The 5,477-nt window shown below is 47.7% G+C and overlaps 1 pseudogene; it reads left to right on the forward strand.

The window, feature by feature from the left end:
* The first annotated feature begins 1,518 nt into the window (after positions 1 to 1,518).
* LOC131280746 (actin-histidine N-methyltransferase-like) lies at positions 1,519 to 5,106 on the forward strand (annotated as a pseudogene).
* The last annotated feature ends 371 nt before the right edge of the window (positions 5,107 to 5,477 follow it).

Below are 5,477 nucleotides of genomic sequence, written 5' to 3' on the forward strand. Positions count from 1 at the left end.
GTGATATATGGCTGACAGGGAGCTGTACAGAACATATGTCCAGGGTGCATGGTAATGTTTGGATATACTCATAGTGGCAACAATTAAAAACCACAGTAGGGGGGGTACTGGGTTCCTGGCCAGTGGTGCTCTGTCGTGGTCCCTAGGGGAGCAGCGACAGTCTCCCAGGTACAGTGGCGGGGACCGGGAGGGAGTGAGGGTTCAACAGTGAGCCCCTGATGCTAATGACTATGCTTCTGAGCTGACAAACCTAAAATAAGAACAAGGCCTAGAGCAACATTGTGCCTGGGAATTTCCTCCTGTCAGCCTTCATGTTACTCAAATGTGGCCAGTCTTGAAGCCAAACTCAGCATGTAAATGCAATGCCTTCCCCCCAGCGTGGGACATGACACCCGGGGATGAGCCTCCCTGGCAACGAGGGACCACTATCAACTACCAACTGATGATGCAACTGGAAAATGACCTTATACGGAAGGTTCAATGCAGATCAGCAGAATATCCATGTCTACATAAAATACCATGACTTTAAAATGCTGTTTGACCTAAAGTAAGGGGGAAATGGAAAGGAGAAATGAGTTTATATGGCTACGAGTTTCTAAAAAAGAGTCTGGAGGCTGGCAGAAGGATTGCCCTCATGCACAACTGAGCAGAGTCAGAGAGACAGATAAAGCAGATACAACCCCCAGATATTGGTTCCTTTGAGGGCTAAAGAGACCCATGGGAGTTATGGTCATGGCCGATGGGGTTAACTACCAGGGCAGATGGCCCCTCTTTGGAAATGGTGTTTATGTGTGATGAATCTGGACTCAGATGGGATCTCCCTTCATAAGACTTCCATGCTAATGTGCTGGAGGTGCAGTTAATGTTGGGGTTTAAGATATATTTAGGGGATTTGAATCTCTGGACTGACAATGTGATAGCCAGGTCCTGAGCCTCAACAGACTCCAGCACCTACAATCTGATCTATTGGACTTACCACACTCAGCTAAGATGGAGTTGAAGAAGGACAACCACCACACCATGGAGCCTAGAGTGATTACAACTGAAAATGGGAGGATTGCATCCAGCATCCATGTGGAATCTGAGCCTCCTCTTGACATAGAGGTGCAATGGACACAACCAATCCAATGTCCACATAGAAGAGGTGGCATTGGATTGGGAAAAGTGGACATGATGGACGATGGGTATGGGGAAAGGCAGGAAGAGATGAGAGGTGGAGGCATCTTTGGGACATGGAACTGCCCTGGATGGTGCTTCAGAGGTAATCACCGGACATTGTAAATCCTCACAGGGCCCACTGGATGGAATGGAGGAGAGTATGGGCCATGATGTGAACCATTGTCTATGAGGTGCAGAGGTGCCCAAAGATGTACTTACCAAATCCAATGGATGTGTCATGATGATGGGAACGAGTGTTGTTGGGGGGGGAGAGGGGGGGGCGGGGGGGTGGGGTTGAATGGGACCTCACATATATATTTTTAATGTAATATTATTACAAAGTCAATAAAAAAACAAAAACAAAAACAAAAAAAACAAACTGTTAAAGTCGGGCTGCTCTAAAGGGTCACTATAAACTGGATCAAGCATTGAAGAAGAGCCTTAACATAGTCAGTCTACACCAACATCCTAGGTGGGAGAAACGGACTTCTAAGAATCAGCACGTCAAAACGGTCAAGTGTGCAGACGTTGACAAAAGATCTCAAGTCCTACAAAGAATCAGGAAGGGATGGCTCAGTCAAGGGAACAAATGAACACCTCAGAGGAAATACAGACAGTTGTTCAACTAGTCAAAGATGTTTAGTCAAATCTAAATCAATTCCAGGAGTTAAAGGGAAATGTGGCTAGAAATAAACTAAATTTGGATGTAGAATGAAAGGATATAAGGAGGATGATGTGTGAACGAAAAGAAAAATTAGAAAGGTTAAAAAGGAACAACAGAAGCTCTGGGGGCAGGCTGGGCCATGTCAGACTGCCGTCCCGCCTCTCCTGTCCCGCCTCTTGCGTCAGGCCGCCCCGCCAGGGACCTGGTTGCGGCCGCCGGTGGGTCGGGCGGGAGTGTGGTGCTGCTGCTGTGCGCAGGGGGACGCAGGCAGTCAGAAAATGGGTAAAAAGAGTTGAGTAAAAACTCAGAAATCAGGCCCTGGTGCTACAGCAACTGTATCCCGGAAGGAAATCTCGAGCCTAACTAGTAAACTGTTGCAAAAATGCAGTAGTCCTGTGCCTGGCCCAGGAAAAGCATGGGAGGAGTACGTGCCGATCCCGTCTCTAGTTGAGAAAATAGGACAAAAGATTACTTTCCAAATCTAATGAAATGGGCCTCTGAAAATGGAGCTTCTGTTGAGGGTTTTGAAATGGTTAACTTCAAAGAAGAGGGCTTTAACTCTTTTAAAACTGTAGATAATGTGCCATCTCTGTTTGTAAGAAACCAAATTGGTAATCAAGTTATTTGTTTATTTTCCAACCTTCAGAGCAGCTCTGTTCTCATCATAATTTAGTATTGCTCTTTCAGCATCTATTAGGGCAATGAGAATACTTTTTGTATGTACACAGCACTGGCAAAATAAAAATAGGTAAGAAATGAAAGAAAAAGAAGAGGACTTTGGTTTGAGAGCAACACGAGATTGCAAGGCAGAAGAATTATTTTTATGGGTTCCACGAAAATTACTAATGACTGTTGAATCTGCTAACAATTCGGTGTTGGGGCCCTTATATTCTCAAGACTGAATTCTTCAAGCCATGGGAAATACCACACTGGCCCTTCATGTGCTGTGTGAGCAAGCCAGTCCTCACTCTTTCTGGGAGCCCTACGTTCAGAGCCTCCCCAGTGAATACGACACTCCTCTCTACTTCGAAGAAGAAGAAGTTTGGTATCGTCATTCAACACGAGCTATTCATGATGTCTTCGGCCAGTATAAAAACACAGCTCGACAGGATGCCTATTTCTATAAAGTTATCCAGACCCATCCTCGTGCCAACAAGCAGCCCTTGAAGGGTTCTTTCCCTTACGAGGACTACAGCTGGGCAGTGTCTTCAGTTATGATGCGACAAAACCAGAACCCCATGGAGGCGGGTCCCTAGTGACCCTGGCGCTGATGCCTCAGTGGGCCCTGTGTAATCACACCAACGGACTGATCACCACCGGCTACCACCTCGAAGACAACGGCTCTGAGTGTGTGGCCCTGCAGGACTTTGGGGCTGGGGAGCAGATGTACATTTTTTTATGGCACTCGGTCAAATGCAGAGATTGTGATCCACAACGTTTTTTTCTTGGACAATAATTCACATGACAGAGTGAAAATAAAGCTTGGCGTGAGTAAAAGGGACCGGTTCTACGCCATGAAGGCCGAGGTCTTGGCCGGCGCCCCTCCCTACGTCCAGCGTCTTAGCATTGCACTGGACAGAGCCACCCATCTCTGCCCAACCCATGGCTCTCCTCCGAGTATTCTGCATGACCGAAGAAGAATTGGAAGAACATTTGTTAGGAGAAATCACCAGCAGTAGAACCTTCACCTGGGCAACCCTGAATTTCCTGTTAACTGGACCAATGAAGTCGGACTTGGGACATTTCTTGAAGATAGAGCATCGCTTCTTTTAAAAACATATGAAACAACTATTGAGGAGGATAAGTCCTTCTGGAAAAACCATGACCTTTCTGTCTGTGCAACCATGGCCATCAAATTGTGCTTAGGTGAAAAGGAGATTTTGGAAAAAGCAGTCAAGAGTGCAGCTGTCACCAGGAATACTTCCGCAAACACATGGAGGACAAGGCCCCCCTTGCCAGATATGAAGAGAGTGACCGTGGGCTGTTGGAGAGCAGCGTGTGGGACTTGATCCTCCCTCTTGTCCTGAGAAACCTGGAGGAGGAGGCCGGTGTGCAGGAGGCCTTGGCAATTAGGCAGAGGCCAAAGAAAACGGGCTCGTATATGGTGAATGCACTGTCCCCAACGGGACCAGGTCAGAAGAGGATTTAAAACAGGAAGAGAGGGAAGCGGACTTGGCCCAGTGGTTAGGGCGCCTGTCCACCACACGGGTGGTCTGCGGTTCAGACCCCGGGCCTCCCTGACCGGTGTGGAGCTGGCCCATGCACAGTGCTGATGCGCGCAAGGAGTGCCCTGCCACACAGGGGTGTCCCCAGCGTAGGGGAGCCCCCACTCGCAAGGAGTGCGCCCCATAAGGAGAGCCGCCCAGCGTGAAAGAAAGTGCAGCCTGCCCAAGAATGGCGCCACACACACAGAGAGCTGACACAACAAAAAGAAACAAAGATTCCCGGTGCCGCTGATAAGGACAGAAGCGGTCACAGAAGGACACACAGCGAATGGACACAGAAAGCAGACAGCTGGCGGGGGGAGGTGAAGAAGGGGAGAGATACGAAATAAAAAATAAATCTTCAAAAAATAAAAATAAAAATAAAAATAGGGAAATGGACTTGGCCCTGTGGTTAGGGCATCCATCTACCTACCACATGAGAGGTCCGCGGTTCAAACCCCGGGCCTCCTTGACACGTGTGGAGCTGGCCCATGCGCAGTGCTGATGCGCGCAAGGAGTGCCCTGCCACACAGGGGTGCCCCCCGCATAGGGGAGCCCCACGCGCAAGGAGTGCGCCCCGTAAGGAGAGCCGCCCAGCGCGAAAGAAAGTGCAGCCTGCCCAGGAATGGCGCCCGCCCACACTTCCCGTGCTGCTGACAACAGAAGCAGACAAAGAAACAAGACGCAGCAAATAGACACCAAGAACAGACAACCGGGGGAGGGGAGGGGAATTAAATAAATAAATAAAAAATTAAAAAAATAAAAATAAAACAGGAAGAGAGGAAAAGAGCGACGGGAGATGCCAAAGAATCATCTTCTGCAGACAGCACTAATCACGTTAGGGAGTCGCTCTGAGATGAAGCCTGAACCTGTTGGGAAATTCAGTTGAGCAAACGTTAATGAACAGTCCATTTACATCGCTGTGTTTCCTTGTTAACATTTTTCTTTCGGCAGAGAGGAAGATATGTTTTTTGCTGCTTTATATAAAAAATGATTTTTTAAAGATATTTTCAAATATCTAGCTTTCCTCTTCAGTTAAGATTGCCATCTTGCTTCCGGGCAAAACATATGAGTTCAGCTGACACCACCACCACCAAAGGGGGCGAGGGGCCTTTGGAAGATGTTGCAGGCCCCTGTGGCCAGCGTATTTTCTTCTGGGGAAGAATTCAGGTTCTCTTTCAGCTGTGCTTTTGTTGGCCTGTCATTTTGACGACCAGAATTAAAGCTTGCTCTGCCGCCTGCCAGTAAGAGTCGATGGCAGGACTCTGGGTAATCAGCACGACAGTCGGGATGTGGCACAGCAGAAGCAGGATTGGTGTAAGAAATTCTAGAGTCTGGGCAAAATCTTTTTATTTTTAGTTGTTCCCTTTGAAAAAATAACACCCTTGTACCAAAAGAAAGGTAAGGTGGCAACCTTATTTTTAATAGTTCTCAATATTGATGATAATCCT

The sequence above is a fragment of the Dasypus novemcinctus genome, chromosome 12, assembly GCF_030445035.2.
Source record: "Dasypus novemcinctus isolate mDasNov1 chromosome 12, mDasNov1.1.hap2, whole genome shotgun sequence".
NCBI lineage: Eukaryota > Metazoa > Chordata > Mammalia > Cingulata > Dasypodidae > Dasypus > Dasypus novemcinctus.